The sequence below is a fragment of the Chiloscyllium plagiosum genome, unplaced genomic scaffold (assembly GCF_037043375.1).
Source record: "Chiloscyllium plagiosum isolate Xiang-an unplaced genomic scaffold, Cpla_swu_hap1 HiC_scaffold_35, whole genome shotgun sequence".
Classification (NCBI taxonomy): Eukaryota; Metazoa; Chordata; class Chondrichthyes; order Orectolobiformes; family Hemiscylliidae; genus Chiloscyllium; species Chiloscyllium plagiosum.
The window spans coordinates 53,846,585-53,863,513 of NW_028270173.1; the positions used below are offsets into that span (position 1 = coordinate 53,846,585).

Below are 16,929 nucleotides of genomic sequence, written 5' to 3' on the forward strand. Positions count from 1 at the left end.
GGAGTGAGCACGGGCCGTGTCCCGGGATGAGTGAGCACGGGCCGTGTCCCGGGACGGAGTGAGCACGGGCCGTGTTCCGGGATGGAGTGAGCACGGGCCGTATCCCGGGACGGAGTGAGCACGGGCCGTGTTCCGGGATGGAGTGAGTACGGGCCGTGTCCCGGGACGGAGTGAGTACGGGCCGTGTCCCGGGATGAGTGAGCACGGGCCGTGTCCCGGGACGGAGTGAGCACGGGCCGTGTCCCGGGATGGAGTGAGCACGGGCCGTGTCCCGGGATGAGTGAGTACGGGCCGTGTCCCGGGACGGAGTGAGCACGGGCCGTGTCCCGGGATGGAGTGAGCACGGGCCGTGTCCCGGGACGGAGTGAGCACGGACCGTGTCCCGGGATGGAGTGAGTACGGGCCTTGTCCCGGGATGAGTGAGTAAGGGCCGTGTCCCGGGACGGAGTGAGTACGGGCCGTGTCCCGGGACGGAGTGAGTACGGGCCGTGTCCCGGGATGAGTGAGTACGGGCCGTGTCCCGGGATGAGTGAGCACGGGCCGTGTCCCAGGACAGAGTGAGTACGGGCCGTGTCCCAGGACAGAGTGAGTACGGGCCGTGTCCCGGGATGAGTGAGCACGGGCCGTGTCCCGGGATGAGTGAGTACGGGCCGTGTCCCGGGATGAGTGAGCACGGGCCGTGTCCCGGGATGAGTGAGTACGGGCCGTGTCCCGGGACGGAGTGAGTACGGGCCGTGTCCCGGGACGGAGTGAGTACGGGCCGTATCCTGGGACGGAGTGAGCACGGGCCGTGTCCCGGGACGGAGTGAGTACGGGCCGTGTCCCGGGATGGTGTGAGCACGGGCTGTATCCCGGGACGGAGTGAGCACGGGCCGTGTCCCGGGGGGGTGTGAGCACGGGCCGTGTCCCGGGACGGTGTGAGCACGGGCCGTGTCCCGGGACGGTGTGAGCACGGGCCGTGTCCCGGGACGGAGTGAGCACGGGCCGTGTCCCGGGACGGAGTGAGTACGGGCCGTGTCCCGGGACGGAGTGAGCACGGGCCGTGTCCCGGGACAGAGTGAGCACGGGCCGTGTCCCGGGACGGAGTGAGCACGGGCCGTATCCCGGGATGGAGTGAGCACGGGCCGTATCCCGGGATGGAGCGGAGCGAATGGGCAATCCCTGGAGCGCTGATGCAGTGAGTCCTGGATGGAGTCCGGCACATGGAGGCAGCATGACCTCGTGTTGTGGGGCCTGTGGGCATGGACTGGAACTTCAGCTCTTCTGGCCATTTCTCATAATTCTGTCCTTCCCCACTGTTCACTGCTCACTTACGTTCCATTTTACTCTGTAGCTGCACTATGTTGTTTTACTGTGTAAGATTTGTACCTCGATACTTGTACCGAAGCTGGCACTATCTTTTTTTTCCTTTTTTTCATTTCCCCCACCCCACTGCCTAACAGCGGTAGAGCCTGTATTCCCCCCAGCACCCATGGTGTGTGTGTGTGTGTGTCTGTGTGTGTGTGTCTGTGTGTGTGTGTGTGTGTGCGGGTGTGGGTGTGTGGGTGTGTGTGTGTGTGTGTGTGTGTGCGGGTGTGTGTGTGTGTATGTGTTTGTGTGTGCGGGTGTGGGTGTGTGGGTGTGTGTGTGTGTGTGCGGGTGTGGGTGTGTGGGTGTGTGTGTGTGTGTGTGCGGGTGTGAGACACGGTGAGATACAACAGGTATACAAATCTTCTTTCAATTCCCACCACCAGGAAGGGAGAAAACGCCCAAGTGGCCAATGACACGTAGTGCCCTTCTCAGACGGCAATGCTGCATGATCAAAAAAAGTGAAGTGGGGGGCAGGAATTAAATCAAAATTGAGTTGGAGGGGCAAATAAAGCACTCCACTCCCCGTGGCACCCAGCTCTCCCTGAAAACCTCAGGGTGTTGGTAGACACCGCGTGCTCCTTCTCCAGAGACACCCGCGCTCAAACATAAAGATGGCATTATTAAAGGCAGCTGTTAAAAGCTTTACACTGTATTGTGTAGTTCTGTATTGGAGTACACGTGACAATAAAGGATATTCTATTCTATTCTAAGAGATTGCCCAGGTTGCTGGGCTCTGAATTATTTCATGTGACTAAATGATTTCATATCTGAAGCCTGCATCTATGCTGAGAGACTGGGAACGTAACCCTCCGTCAGCAGGTGGCTTGCATTTCCAAACTGTTCCTGTCGCTGTACACACAGTAATAGATGAACATGTGATGGTTAACTGTGATGCACTGCCTTTTGTATTCACTCGTGGTAGACGGGTATCACTGGCTGGGTCAGTATTTATTGCCCATGTGTAGTTCACCTGCTTCCTTTGACCCACAATACTGTTAGGGAGGGAACTCTGGGATTTTGACCCAGTGAGACTGAAGAAACATTGAAATATTTCCAAATCAGGATGGTGAGTGGGTTGGAGAGGAACTTGCAAGTGGTGGGATTTCCCATGTATCAGCTGCCCTTACCCTTCGTGACGAAAGTGGTCACAGAGAGTCAGACAGTGAGATAGCATGGAAAATGACCCTTCCATCCAGCTCTGCCATGCCAACCAAGTTTCTCAAACTAAACTAGTCCCACTTGCCTGCATTTGGCCTGTAGCCCTCCAAACCTTTCCCATTCATGTACCTGTCCAAATGTCTCTTCAAGGCTGTAACTGCACCTGCATTTACCACTTCCTCTGGAAGCTCAGTCCACACATAAACCCTGCATTGTGTGAAAAAGTTGCCCTTCATGTCCCTTATAAATCTTCCTCCTCTCACCTTAAAATATGCGCCTACTTTTGAACACGCCCATCTAAGGCTATTCACATTATCTATGTTCCTCATGATTTTATAAACCTTTATAAGGTCTCCCTTTACCTTCCGACGCTCCAGTGAAAAGACATCCCAGCCTATCCAGCCTATCCTTATAATTCAAACCCTCCTCTCCTGGAAACTTCCTGATAAATCATTTTCTGAACCCTCTGCAACTTAATAATATCCTTCCTGAAGCAGAGTGACCATAACTGGACACAGTACTCCAAAATGTCCTTACCAATGTCCTGTACAACCTCAACATGACATCCCAACTCCCATACTCGATAGTCTGAGCAATGAAGGCAAGTGTGTTACCCAGCTTCTTAACCACTCTGTCTACGGTGACACATCTCTCAAAGAACTATGTACCTGAGCCCCTCAGTCTCTCTATTCAGCAGCATTACCCAAGGCCCTGTCATTAACTGTACAAGTCCTGCCCATGTCTGTTTTACCAAAATACAATACTTTGCTTTCATCCAAATTAAACTCCGTCTGCTCCTCCTCAGCCCATTGGCCCAATTGATCACGATCCCTTTGCTGTAATGCCAATCGAACAGGCTGCTTTGTCCTGGCTGGTGTCAAGCTTCTTCAATGTTGTTGGAGCTCCAGGCACGAGGGAAGTACTCCATCGTACTCCTGACCTGTGCCTTGTAGATTACGGACAGGCCTTGGCGAATCAGGACATGAGTTATTCACTGCGGTATCCCGAGCCTCTGATCTGCTCTTGCAGACACTGTATTTATGTGGCGTGTCCAGTTCAGTTTCTGATCAATGATAACTCCCAGGATGTTGATAGAGAGAATTCAGTGTTGATAATGCCATTGAAAGTCAAAGGGTGGAGGTTAGATTGTCTCTTCTTGGAGATGGTCATTGCTTGGCACTTGTGTTGCATGAATGTTACTTTCCATTTGTCATTCCTGACAAAGGGCTTTTGCACAAAACATGGATTTTCCTACTCCTCGGATGCTGCCTGACCTGCTGTGCTTTTCCAGCACCATTCTAATCTTGACTTTCCACTTGTCAGTCCAAGCCTGATATTGCCCAGGTCTTGTTGCATTTGAACATAGATGATTTCAGTATCTGAGGAGTCATGAATTGGACTGAATATTGTGTAATCATCAGCAAACATCCCCACTTCTGACCTTATAATGAAGGGAAGGTCATTGATAAAGCATGTGAAGATGGACACTACCCTGAGGAACTCCTGCAGAGATATTCTGGAATGAGATGACTGACCTCCATTAACCAGATCACCTTCTATTGTGCCTGTTATAACTCCAATCACCAGAGAGATTTTTCCCTCATAACCATGGATTCCAGTTTTGCTGGGACTACTTGATATCACACATGTGACCTTGATGTCAGGGGCTGTCATTCCCACCTCCCCTCTGGAATTCAACTCTTTTGACCATGTTTGAACCAAGGCTGTATTGAGGTCAGGAGCTGAGTGGCCCTGGCAGAGCCCAAACTGGGCGTCACTGAGCAGGTTATTACTGAGTGGGTGCTGCTTGATGACACCTTCAGTCACTTTACTGAGGACTGAGAGTGGACTGATGGGGCAGTAAGTGTCTGGGGTGGATTGTCCTGCTATTGGGCAATTTTCTAGTATGATTCTATACCAGCCACAAACTCATCAACATCAGGCATTGTTGAGCTCAAGAGCATAGGTTTGTATATGTAAGCAAGCATCTGTTTAATGTGAGACTAACTGAAGCTGAAAGCTTTATGTCGCCATATTTATATTTAAATAAATAAATAGGCAGAATGTAACAAAGGAGACAAAGTGAGGAATAGCTTGGAGGGGCTGCCAAGATTACCAGCTCCTGCTCAGGGAGGTCGATAGATTTTGATATTGGACACAAGTGGCTGGTGGAATCCTGCCCACAATGACCAAGAGAGCATGATGGGAGATGGTCTCCATGGTGAGCAGCAGGAACCAGGGCAGATCTTGGATCCAGGCTGGAAGCAATTCCCCAGGCCGCTAGGCTTCAGCAGACATACAGATGTCCAAGTGCGTTCACATCTGAAGGCAGCACCTACACTGGGGGACTATCACACTTACTCCCCCCATAGCAGGAGACTTGTATTTCCAAGCTGCTCCTATAGATGCTTGCAGTAATAGACAGAAATGTGATGGTCGACTATGATGCATTGCTATATTCAAGAGCTTTGTTCTTGGCTCACATCATATTGCATTTTGGTGACTAAAATAAAGAAGCCACACATTATTTGAAATGAAGAATCTAACTTGTGTTGTGCAGCAAAGTGATATCAGGCAATAGGTAAACCACTACATTCTTTGACAGTATTAAAATCATGACAAAAACAAACCAAGCCCTGTGGAATGTTTGTAGAGGCATAGAATTGGCAATTAGAGAAGTTATGAAAAACCAGTAAGAAATGTGGTCATGCCTGAGAGTCCTGGTCACTACGTTATGAAATAGCACTGGGGTGGCATGGTGGTGCAGTGGTTAGCACTGCTGCCTCACAGTACCAGAGCACTCAATTCCACCTTGGGTGACTGTCTGTTGGCAGTTTGCACTTTCTCCCTGTGTCTGTGTGGGCTGGCTGTGGTTTCTTCCCACAGACCAAAGGTATGCAGTTTAAGTGGATTGGCCATGATAAATTGCCCATAGTGTGCAAGGTCAGTGGATTAGCCCTGGGAAATGCAGGGTGATAGGGTTGGATGGGGGGAGGTGAGTCTGGCTGAGGTACCCTTCAGAGAGTTGGTGTGGACTTGATGGACTGAATGGCCTGCTTCCACACTGGAAGGATTCTGTGAAATGGATGGAGAGTTTGCAGAGACAGTTTACAAGGACAATACTAGATTCACATGGATGTGCAAATCAGGCAAGGAAGACCAAGCTGTGTTTGTTTACTATTGAAAAGAGCTGAGGGTTGATCTAATAGAGGTCTTTAAAATTATGAAAATGTTTGATGAAGTAGATCTTGAGAAAAACACTTCCACTTTGGGGAAAAGAAATATAAGAGGATGTCAATATTCCCTAATCACCAAGGTATCTGACAGGGAATTCCTCACCCAGATAGTGGCAGGAATAAGGAACTCCCTTCCACAGGGAGTAGTTGCAGCACAGATGCACTGAGCGGGAAGTTAAAAGACAATCGAAAGAAGAAGCGAATAGAGGGCTATATTGACCAAACATGATGAGAAGGGATCTCCAGACAGACTCAAGTGGAGCACAAATACTGGTCTGAACTCGCTGCATTCACTGGGCTGTTCATGTGCTGTATGCCCGAGGTAATTCTACAATATCCCTGCATGGGATATCCCACCACATGCTATTCTCACGGATTGCCAGTCCCATTTATCATCAGAGTTATAACTTTACAACTGTTTGGGACTGTGTGTTTAAGGTATGACAAAGTTAAGGTGAAACTGAGACCTGTCTGACATCTGTCTGACAACAAACCTGGGGGTTTTCTTTCTTAGAGATTAAAGAGGGTCTGGGCTGTTCCACTGGGAAGAGAGCACACGGTCTTCGAACACATAAACAATGATGAAAGCAGCTGTGATGACCATGGGCACACTAATCATCTTCCAAACCCCAGAAAGATGCTGAAAATGTGATGTAGTAAATAGTTATACTTCCAACTGTCCATTCATTTTGGGGTCTCTCCAATCGGTAATCAGCATTACGACCTGGATAGTAATGTTTTTAGCCTGTTTTTGGAGATACTGGTGAAGTGCTAATATCATTGGACTAATTGCTCAGAAGCCCAGGGTACTTCTCTGGGATATAGACTAAAAACTGACAGGATTTAACTGATGGAATTTAAATTCAATTAATAAAAACTGCTATTGAAAATTGGTATCAGAATGGTGATAAATTACTGCGAATGCCAATTGTGGGAAAAAGATATCTTCAATCTTTACTGTTCTTTGAGGAATGAAATCTGCCATCCTCACCCAGCCTGTCGTGTATACGATTACAGATACACACAGATATGGTTGACTCTGAATTGTCCTCTGAAATGGTCACTCAATTAAGATCAGTTATGATGAACAATAAATACATACTTTGCCCATGACATCCACATCCTTGAATCACTAAATAGTCTCATGAGTAAGGTCAAAACTTATCAAAGTGTAAAATAAGGAAGGAAATTGATTGTCTGCCCAGCATCGCCAAAGGCATTGGAGGCAGCAGCTAATGTGCTGGCCTCCCCCAGCATTGACAATGGGATATTTGTGCAGTCTCCTCCGCCAGTGAGTTGCTGAATTAGTCACTGCCATCAGGACTGGATATGGCAGCTTAGATCTAATCTGTTGGTTGTGGATTTTTTGAGCTGTATATATTGCTTGCTACATATATGCTTGCCTTACAAGTAGTTCTGTTTAGTTTCACCAGCACCATACAGAATGGGTTAGATTACACAGATTTAGAATCTCAAGTCCGGGCACCCCGAGGTGCTGTAAGCCAATAGCAGCAGCAGAATCACACTCCATAGCAATCTGCAATTTTGTGGCCTAAAATATATCACACTCTACCAATGCCACCAAACCAGATCATCAACCCGGGTTCAATGAGGCTTGCAGGAGAACATGCCTAGAGCAGCAACAGAACATCTTCAAATAAGGAGTCAAGCAGATGTTGATAGGTTCTTGTTCAGCAAGAGGGTGAAATGTTGTCAGGGTGAGCAGGAATATGTATTCAAGGTTCCATTCTGATCAGTCATGGTCTTATTAAATGGTGGAACAGGTTCGAGGGACCAAATGACTTCCTCCTGCTCATTTCCAATTATCTGGAGTTCCAAACTGACAGCTTTCCGCTCCCAGGCTTGCAATGGGCACAGCCTTGCTCCTGATGGTGTCAATGAGAGCTGGACGTCATGTGCCACTGGTGAAAAGCTCATTAATTATGTACATATTCTCATTGAATATGTCAATGTACAAAGGCAGACCACACTTTTTTGGAAATAGTGATGTGGACTTACAATGTGCTGAATTGGGATGTGAACAAAGTGATATGAAATGAAAGCACAGTGACCCCTTTAATTCTTTTGGTGAGATAGTGCCCTGTAACTGCACATGTTCCTATGAAGCTGCTTCTCCCCCTATAATGTGCAACAGAGAAGCTGCAGGCAGGTTGCTCACCTCCCGTGCTGTAAGGGATTGAGGAACAGGGTGGCTGGCATTATCCTGCAGGGACCGAGAGGGCACCTACCTCAGACTGGAGTCTCTGCATTGTGTCGGAACAGCCACTGTCACTGGAAAAGACAGCACTGGAAGGGTTCTGGCAGAGGGGCTGGGGAGTGGTGCTGAGATGTTCTCAGAACTGTGCCCTTTTTCACTAAACCCCACAACCCTCGGTTATATTCCGGTGGGTGTGCTGGGCCTGGCTGCTGGTGGGCAGCAGCTGTCCATTCCACCAACTCTTGTGGTACCAGTCACAGAGAATGCCCTGTCAAGGGAATGCAGATGCTCGGGTATCCCATAGATATCAGTGCACACACTGTGAGGCGACTGCTGCAGGACACTGAATGAGCCTTATACCCACTGCACAGTCCCCTGGTGTGATTTCACATTGAAAGAGGAGAAACATGAGGATGATTAGGAGCTTGCAGTGTGACACTGAGGTCAGGCAAGTACTGCCCAGTGTCACAGCCACTTGCTCTCACTCAGCACAGAAACAGCTTTTTCCTTTGTCTTCATGAAAATATTCACTTTGCCCCTCAGTTTGTGAAATCACACCAGCCTCGTCCTCCCACTGTGGAGGAGTCATTTCTCTTCATAAAAGTACATTAACTCACTGAACTCTGATTCCAAGGCTTTTGGCAACTCTTTAAACTGATGGCTGTTTAAATGTCCACTTTTAATAAGGTTAAAGCTTAATGCTGCTTTTGACATGATGGTGCTCAGCAGTAGGGTCTGTGTGGACAGAGCCTCTTGATGAATAAAGCAGTGAACTGCAATCAGCTCACATGGAGGTAGTTTGAGATGATTCATTTCTCATCCATTAACACCCCAAGACTGGCCTCTCTGTATGACCGACTCTATTAACCCCTAGACTGGGCTCTGTACACAACCATTAACTCCCATGAACATTAAATGAAAGGTTTGCGATATAGACTTGATGGAGAAATATCAAAATAATAAATAAGTGGACAAAAGAATTACAACGTGGGAATACGTGAACGTATTCATTTTGGAAGGGGGACAAAATATCAGAATATCAGTTAAATGGAGAAAAACTGCAGAATGCTTAGGGATCCTTGTGCATGAAACACAGAAAGCGAGCACACAGGAACAGCAGGTAATCAGGAAGGTAATGGAACACTGGCCAATGTTTCAAGGGGCTTGGAGTCGAAGAGTTGAGAGGTCTAAATGCATCTGTACATAGTGCTGTGGGACCACTGAAGCGGGGTAAGCAGTTTCGGTTCACTTATTTAAGGAAAGATATCACTGATTTGGAGGCAGGTCGGGGAAGGTTTGCTAGGATGATCCCTGGTATGGAAGGATTGTTTTATGAGAAAAGCTTAACCAGGTTGGGACTCTTCTCCCTGCAGTTTCGAGGAATGAGAGGTGATCTCATGGTCGCATGTAGCATTCTTAAGGAGCTTCACATCATAAATGCTGAAAGAAAGTTTCCCTCAAGAGAGAGCTGAGGACTCAAAAGGCATTGCCTCAGAATGAAAGGGGTTCCAATCTAAATTAAGGAGACATTTCTTTTCTCAGAGGGTTGGGTGTGTTTGAAACTCCTTGCTACAGACAGCTGTGGGGCAGAGTCCTTGTGGATATTTCAGGCTGAGATAGTTTCTTCATCAGGATGAGATTGAGGGTCATGTGAAAAAGGCCACAAATTTAACGTGAAGATTGTCAGACCAGCCATGATCCTATTGATTGCAGGAGGAACCGAATGACCTCCTTCTGATCCTATTTTGGCTGATCTTAAGATCTAACCAACACCATTAACCCCCACACTGGGCTCCCTGTACATGACCCACCCCATTAACCCTCACACTGGGCTCTCTGTACATGACCCACTCCATTAACCCCCACACTGGGCTCTCAGTACATGACCCACTCCATTAACCCCCACATTAGGCTCTCTGTCCATGACCCGCTCCATTAACCCCCACACTGGGCTCCCTCTACATGACCCACTCCATTAACCCTCACACTGGGCTCCCTGTACATGACCCACTCCAGTGATCCCCACGCTGGGCTCCCTGTACATGAGCCACCCCATTAACCCCCACACTGGGCTTTGTGTACATGACCCACTCCATTAATCACCACACTGGGCTCCCTGTACATAACCCATCCCATTAACTCTCTCACTGGGCTCTCTGTACATGACCCCTCCATTCCTGAAGAATGGCTCATGCCTAAAACGTCGATTCTCCTGTTCCTTGGATGCTGCCTGACCTGCTGCGCTTTTCCAGCAACACATTTTCAGCTCTGATCTCCAGCATCTGCAGTCCTCACTTTCCACTCCATTAACCCTCACACTGGGCTCCCTGCACATGACCCACCCATTAACCCTCACACTGGGCTCCCTGTAGATGACTCACTCCATTAACCCTCACACTGGGCTCTCTGTACATGACTCACTCCATTAACCCTCACACTGGGCTCTCTGTACATGACTCACTCCATTAACCCTCACACTGGGCTCCCTTTACATGACCCACTCCATTAACACCAACGCTGGGCTCCCTGTACATGACCCACTCAATTAACCCTCACATGGGCTCTGTGTACATGACCAACTCCATTAACCCCACAATTGGCTGTCTATACATGACCCATCCCATTAACCCCCACACTGTGCTCTCTGTACATGACCCACTCCATAAACTCCACACTGGGCTTTCTGTCCGTGACCCACTCTATTCACCCTCACACTGGACTCTTTGTTCATGACCCACTCCAATAGCCCCCACACTGGGCTCTCCGTACGTGACCCACTCTATTAACCCTCACACTGGACTCTTTGTTCATGACCCACTCCAATAGCCCCCACACTGGGCTCTCCGTACGTGACCCACTCTTTTAACCCTCACACTGGACTCTTTGTACATGACCCACTCCAATAGCCCCCACACTGGCCTCCCTGCACATGACTCACCCCATTAACCCCCACACTGGGCTCTCCGTAAATGACTCACTCCATTAACCCCCACAGTGTACTCTCTGTACATGACCCACTCCATTAACCCCCACATTGGGCTCCCTGTAGATGACCCACTCCATGAACCCCTACACTGGGCTCTCTGTACATGATCCACCCCATTAACCCCCACACTGGGCTCTCTGTACATGACCCACTCCATTAACCCCCACGCTGCGCTCCCTGTACATGACTCACTCCATTAACCCTCACACTGGGATTCCTCTACATGACCCACTCCATTAACCCCCACGCTGGGCTCCCTGTACATGACTCACTCCATTAACCCCCACGCTGGGCTCCCTGTACATGACTCACCTGATTAACCCCCTCACTGGGCTTTCTGTACATGACCCACTCCATTAAACGCCACACTGGGCTCCCTGTACATGACCCACTCCATTAACTCTCACACTAGTCTCCCTGTACATGACCCGCTCCATTAACCCCCACACTGGGCTCCCTCTGCATGACCCACTCCATTAACCCCCACGCTGGGCTCCCTGTACATGACTCACTCCATTAACCCTCACATGGGCTCCCTCTACATGACCCACTCCATTAACCCCCACGCTGGGCTCCCTGTACATGACTCACCCCATTAACCCCCTCCCTGGGCTTTCTGTACATGACCCACTGCATTAACCCTCACAGTGGGCTCTCTTACATGACTCACCGCATTAACTAGGAGAAAGTGAGGACTGCAGATGCTGGAGATCAGAGCTTAAAAATGTGTCACTGGAAAAGCGCAGCAGGTCAGGCAGCATCCAAGGAGCAGGAGAATCGACATTTCGGGCATAAGCCTGAAGAAGGGCTTATGCCTGAAACATCGATTCTCTTGCTCCTTTGATGCTGCCTGATCTGCTGTGCTTTTCCAGCAACACATTTTTAAGCTCACCCCATTAACCCCCACAATGGGCTCTCTGTACATGACCCACCCCATTAACCCCCACACTGGGCTCTCTGTACATGACCCACCCCATTAACCCCTACACTGCCCTTTCCATAGTTGTCACTTTCTAATATTTGTCTAAAATGCTTTGGGATTATCCTAAATCCTGATTGACAAGGACACCTCATGGCCCCTTTTATTGCTCCTAATTCCTTATTTAAATACTTTCATACTTCCTTTATCTTCTCAACTGCTTTGTCTGATTTCAGTTTCTTAAACATAAATGTGCTTTGCTTCTCATTTTTAACTAATCTTTCAATATTTCTTATCATCCAGGATTCCCAAATCTCGTTATCCTTATTTTTCATCCTCACAGGAACAGGCTGGTCCTGAATTCTCATTAACTGGCCTTAAAAAGTCTTCCCACGTGTCAGATGTGGATTTACCATCAAACAGTCCCCTGCAATCTAATTTCCCCAATTCCTGCCAAATATGTTTGGGATTATCCTTTCCCCAGTTTAGCCCTTTCACCTGAGGACCAGCCTTATCCTTCCCAATAATGATGTTAAATCTTTCAGAATTATCATCACTGGAAATGAAGATCAGGAGATTTGCATCTCATTAGACATTCTGCATATAAGGCAGCATTTGCTGTCCATCCCTGACTATTCCAACTGGATAGTTTGAGGACCATTAAGAAGGTCAGTCAGGAATCATATTTTGGCTACTCTGGGTGTGGATGGCCATTTCCTTTCTGAAAAGATAGGTTTTTAAAACAATGACAATTGCTATGGTCACCACAGCCGAGTTTAGCTTCAGAATCCAGATTTATTCTTGGAGTTTAAATTCCACCAGCTGCTGTGTTTAAGTTGAACATGTGTCCCCTGAACATTAACCTAAACCTCAGGATTACAAATCTCGTGACAGTACCATGTTACCACCATGTCCCCTGGGGACAGATTTGAGATTGTGCAAGTAAGAATCCAGTAAGGTGGTTGTGATCCTCCAGGAGAATTGTTGGGGAATTCTGTCATCTCACGGGGTCTCAGTGTCCATTCATACATAAAGGGGGGAGATCAATATTCTCCAGTATTACAGAATGGACGATATGAATCCAGGAGGAAATATGAAAAGAGACGGGGATCTCTAAAGTAAATACCTCAGAGATAAGGAAGTGGAGATGATCAAGAACAGGTTATGGGGCTGAAGCTTCTCGTTTTTAAGCTATGTATAGATTTCAGGAAGTTTCTTGATGAATTTCCCATCATGACCCATGGTGACTTGTGTTGCACAATTCTATACTTTGCTGTTCATTAATTAACAGTTTGATGGCCTTTTGGGTGTTCGTACCTTACCAGCGATAATTACCACTGCACAGGGGCCTTGAGTTGCTTCGATGCTGGAGTCATGTTTAACATCCAGTTCCCCAACACTTCTAAAACTCGAAGCCTGAGACTGCCCTCTCACTGTTCTGTTCCAATGAGGATGTGAAGCTTCATTGACAGGGACCTGGAGTTATAGAGTCATAGAGATGTACAGCACAGAAACTGACCCTTCGGTCCAACCCGTCCATGCCGACCAGATAGCCCAACCCAAACTAGTCCCACCTACCAGCACCCGGCCCATATCCCTCCAAACCCTTCCTATTCACAGACCCATCCAAATGCCTCTTAAATGTTGCAATTGTACCAGCCTCCACCACATCCTCTGGCAGCTAACAGGTTCCTCCAAGATTAGTTGTGAAATTCACTGTTTGTTAATTTTCCCAGAAGCACTCCGATGTCCAGCAAGACATGAATTCAAATACAGCAAAGGCAGTAACTGTGCAGGTTCTCTCTCCCTCTCTCTCCTGCACTGTCCTCACCATGTGCTTCCTTTGTCTGTTCTTCTCCCTTTTAAAACTGCTGTTGTTTTGACTTTTTTTCCCCAAAGTTCCAAAACAATGCAACAGCATATAAAACAGTAATTGCTGCTCCTGGAATTCGAGGAAATCACCTCCAGCACCTAAAATACTTCAAAAACAGGGGCAGCTCGAACAGCCAGAAACTTTTCCCGTCCTCCATCTTGGATTACCCAGAATCCTTTGCTGGGGGACGAGACAGTAGCGAGGAGGGCAGTGATGTATCCTGCTGACTGACAAAGGAGGCCTTGCCCCCAGATCCTGGAAGCCTGGATTAATGCAATCGCCCAAGTCAGTTCCACTTTGTGCAATCATATAAAGGCACAGCAGTGCTGGAAGAAAGTTGCTGATACTCTTTACTCTGCTGGTGTAAGTGTCACCACCTTCACTCTGCTTCTCCATAATCACTCTCACTCTTCCACTGCACAGGAAGCTCAAAAGACTCATGGTTTACAACTGTCACCATTATTCATAGCATCACCTCTCAATGACTCTCACCCACGTCATCCTCCTAAATGACTAACCCTACCTGCCCTCTGTGTTTCTTACTCCCTCACTGGGGACATTTCACCACCTCTCCTGCTCTTGCATTGTCATGAACTGCTCCTCCATCCATTGTCATCTGACTCAATCCCTCCCTTTGCCTCAAACCAAAGCAAAACACTGCAGCTGCTGAAGATCTGAAATAAAAGCAGAAAGTGCTGGAGAAACTCAGCAGGTCAAGCAACATCTGTGGGGACAGAAACACAGACTGAACATTTTGAGTTCAGTGTGGCTCATCTTTGTAATTCAGTTCCGAATGCTGAGTTCCAAAAAAGAGTCACATCAGATTGGAAATATTAAGTTGGTGTTCCCTCCCTTTGTCACATTGCTGGAGAATTTCTCATACCTTCAGGCTGACTGAACCAAGGTGGGAGAGACAGCTCACCACCGTTTGACTCCTTAGTCCCAAAGTGGAGAAGACCCTCGACATTGCTGGAGAGGAGTGTAACCATTCATGTGGAAATACTGATAGCTGCATGTCTTGGTGACCCAGTGAGCTACATGAAGCTGGACTGCTCTGTACATCCATTACCACCGCTGTCAACATCTTAATATACACAAACCTATTGGACAATGAATGCCCACTCTTCCCTTTTACAGGCAGCAGCCACACAGCCACCACCCAAAGAGGCAAACCCCTCCGTGCGTCAGCTCCTCCTCCACTGCTGGGGAGGCATCACTACACCCTCAGAGGGTGCACCAACTGAACCCCCTCTCCCACTGCCCACCAGGTGAGTAACATTCACTGCAGTAGGATCTCTTTCTCCCGTTAACACAGCCCCACATTCTGGTGAGCACATTTCTGGCACGTTTCTGCAGTGGGTTGTGGAAGAAACAGCCCAGGCCCCTGGCATTTGGAGGATGGTCAGACTGAGAGCCTGCTCAGTCCCAGGGAGCAGGTGACTGGCCAGTCATGATTTCACTAAACTGTACAGGCATAGTAGCAGCGGCAGGTTTGTTCAGAGACATTGGATTGAAGGTTAGAAGAGTCCATCGATGTTAGTTTTTCTGGGCTGGCTCTGCATACCGTGTGTCTGATTGTCTCCATGGAGAGTTTAGCAGTTGCCATGGAGACTCTGGGCTCGTACATACTCAGTGGCAGCCAATAATATACACAGAGCTGCACTCCATCAGTCTGGCTGATGGTGCTCTACATCAATGACAAGGCCCGAAGGGGAACAGGGATTTTGACCTGATTTCATGGGAATATGAGAAATCGGAGCAGCAGGAAGCCGTTTAGCCCCTTCTTAAGCCTGGCCTGTCAGTTACAAGGTCATAGCTGATCTGTCTCAGGTCTCAACTCCTCATCACCCTCAGCTACCTACTATTTCAAAAACCTATCTCCCTCCACTTTTTAAATGTTTTCAGTATTCTAGCCTCTGTAAATCTCTGGGATAGGGAATTCCAGACATTCACCACTCCCCCTGTGAGTGTCTCCCAGCAAACACTCAGGCACATTCATTTCTGCCGATCGATTCTCCTCACCTTCTCTATCCATGAGGGACTGACTCTGTCCTTGATCATCTCCCATTCCTTATCTCTCAGAAACACTTCCTACAGAGATTTCTATTCCCTGTTCACACTGCCTCCTGGATCCACACTGCCCATTCCGTAATCCTAGTTAAGATCGATTTCCCATTCCCAGCTTTTCTTTATGAATAGACACTGAGACCCAGTGGGATGACAGGAGTTGTCCAACAAGCTGCTCATTCCTGGAGAATCTTAACCATCCAACCAGGTGCCCACTCCCAAACCCAACTCCTGACCTTCCTCAGTGCATCACAACTTTCCAAATATCTTCTTCAGGAAAAGGAGAGGGAACAGAAGAACTTGCCCTGTGTCCATAACTCATGGCATTCCAGTGTGGAGTCTGGCTATGGGACTGGGAACACCGGACAGACCAGGGGGAGTTTCTGAATCAATTCTCTGGCCACGTGTCTGGTTCATGCTCTTCTTTATTGTACACAGATATTTCTTTGTGAAGTTTGAATGATTGTTCCCAAACGCTGTGATTTCCTTCCAGTCTGACTGATTGAAAGATTCTGCCATGAATTGCTGCCTGACCAGTGTTTATTGAATATTACTGACATGATAATTAACTCTGACTCCATTCACCATGGCAACCTATGTTACAACAGGAAAATCTTCAGTGCCTGAAATTGCTGTGTCGATCACAGTCAATGAGTTAGTGTCTGGAAAACAAAAATTAAAGGGACAATTTAACAAACACTTATTCACATTCCTCTCAGTACAAAGTGAAGTCCCATCCATACCGTGACAGTGACAAGCACCAATAATTCACCACATCATCCCACTGTCAGAGTCCTGTCTGATATTATAAACAGAGCCAGATTCAACTGGGTCAGAATTAGTTGCAGCAGCCTCTCAGAACAGGGAATAAACAAGGAATCAGAGTCACTTAGACACTTAGAGTCAGTCATAGAGATGTCCAACACGGAAACAGACCTGTCAGTCCAAGCTGTCCGTGCTGACCAGATATCCCAAACTAATCTCATCCCATTTGCCAGCACTTGACCCATATCCCTCTATAAACCATTCCTAGTCATATACCCATCCAGGTGCCTTTTAAATGTTGCAATTGTACCAGCCTCCACCATATCCTCTGGCAGCTCATTCCATACACGCACCACC

General features: G+C 47.9%; 1 pseudogene across 1 annotated transcript in view; it reads right to left on the reverse strand.

The window, feature by feature from the left end:
- Window positions 1–16,548, reverse strand: part of LOC148140908 (class I histocompatibility antigen, F10 alpha chain-like) — a 205,817-nt pseudogene extending 189,269 nt beyond the window's left edge. Inside the window, exons 1-2 of the transcript XR_015752987.1 lie at window positions 16,530–16,548; window positions 16,209–16,469 (exon numbers count right to left, since the gene is read on the reverse strand). The product of XR_015752987.1 is annotated as a class I histocompatibility antigen, F10 alpha chain-like (transcript). The remainder of the gene's footprint in view (window positions 1–16,208; window positions 16,470–16,529) is intronic.
- Window positions 16,549–16,929: the final 381 nt, after the last annotated feature.